We start from the raw sequence: 1749 nt of genomic DNA, 5'->3' as shown, positions 1-1749 counted from the left end.
CAGTGGTTGTATTTGATGGGCACAGTGGCTGCGTTTGGCACAGTGGCTCCATTTGATAGGCACAGTCAGTGGCTTCGTTTGATGGCACAGCGATTGCATTAGATGGGCACAGTGGCAGTGTTTGATGGCACAGTGGCTCCGTTTGGTGGGCACAGTGGCTGCCTTTGATGGCATAGTGCCTTTTTTTGATGGCACAGTGGCAGCATTTGATGGGCACAGTAGCCACGTTTGATGGCACAGTGGCTGCATTTGATGGGCACAATGGTTGCTTTTGTTTGCACAGTGGTTGCATTTGATGGGCACAGTGGCTGCGTTTGGCACAGTGGCTCCATTTGATAGGCACAGTCAGTGGCTTCGTTTGATGGCAAAGCGATTGCATTAGATGGGCACAGTGGCAGTGTTTGATGGCACAGTGGCTCCCTTTGGTGGGCACAGTGGCTGCCTTTGATGGCATAGTGCCTTTTTTTGATGGCACAGTGGCAGCATTTGATGGGCACAGTAGTCACGTTTGGCACAGTGGCTGCATTTGATGGGCACAACGGCAGCATTTGATGGGAACAGTGGCTCCGTTTGATGGGCACAGTTGTTGCATGTGATGGGCACAGTGGCTCAGTTTTATGGGCACAGTGGCTTTGTTTTATGGCACAGTGATTGCATTTGATGGGCACAGTGGTTGCATTTGATGGGCACAGTGGCTGCGTTTGGCACAGTGGCTCCATTTGGGCACAGTCAGTGGCTTTGTTTGGCACAGTGGTTGCATTAGATGGGAACAGTGGCAGCGTTTGATGGCACAGTGGCTCCGTTTGGTGGGCACAGTGGCTGCCTTTGATGGCATAGTGCCTTTTTTTGATGGCACAGTGGCTGTGTTTTATGTGCACAGTGGCTGCCTTTGGGCAGAGTGTCAGCATTTGATGGCACAGCGGCTGCGATTGATGGGTTTTTTTTTCTTGATTTTTTCAGTTTCTTTGTGCCCCCCCACCACCACCACCACCACTGTATCCACAACTAAAGATACAAAATTTGGCTTCAGATACAATTCAACCTTTTTTTTTTTTTTACAATTTTTGCCTTATTCACTAAGCCTAATGAACTCTCCTACAGCGTGAGGGTTAGATGCTGTGGGCTTCAAAAGCCTACTTTAGAGTGAGAAGGCGAATTAGATTGTAAGCTCCTCAGGTCAAAGTGTGTAGACATGCGGTCTGTCCGATGTCAGTGAGGTTGCTGCAGGGATGAGACCAGAAGAAATACAATGTTTTCTATGGAGCCCAGGGAGGAGCCGTCACATTCCATTGATTAATGTCTCACACCTTCTATATCGTAAGTGCGGAGCGGCCTTCATACCGAGGCTCCATGATGTATGTGATGACATAAAGAAAAATTAATTAACTCTGTTTGCAGATGATATTTGTTGGAGCCTTAATAGAATTCTTTGCGTTCCTTTGATTAATTGAAAAGGATACATTTTCAGCTTGCTGACATTGTTGCCATCCTCTTTAATAGATATTTTAAATATAGGTGTTCAATTTAATAATTGACTGCACACCGGCATCGTTGTAATGCATGTTTTATTCACTTTTACTGGATCCCATGACATCCGGAGAATTATCTACAGTACACTACGTGCAGAAATGTTTTTTATATATATATATATATATATATATATACACAGTGCCTTGAAAAAGTATTCACACCCCTTGAAATTTTCTACATTTTGTCATGTTACAACCAGTGGCGGCCCGTCCATAGCCC

Source organism: Lithobates pipiens, unplaced genomic scaffold (genome assembly GCF_037356315.1).
Source record: "Lithobates pipiens isolate NorthernLeopardFrog02 unplaced genomic scaffold, aLitPip1_a1.2 Scaffold_5, whole genome shotgun sequence".
Lineage (NCBI taxonomy): Eukaryota > Metazoa > Chordata > Amphibia > Anura > Ranidae > Lithobates > Lithobates pipiens.
This window is presented reverse-complemented; position numbering follows the sequence as displayed.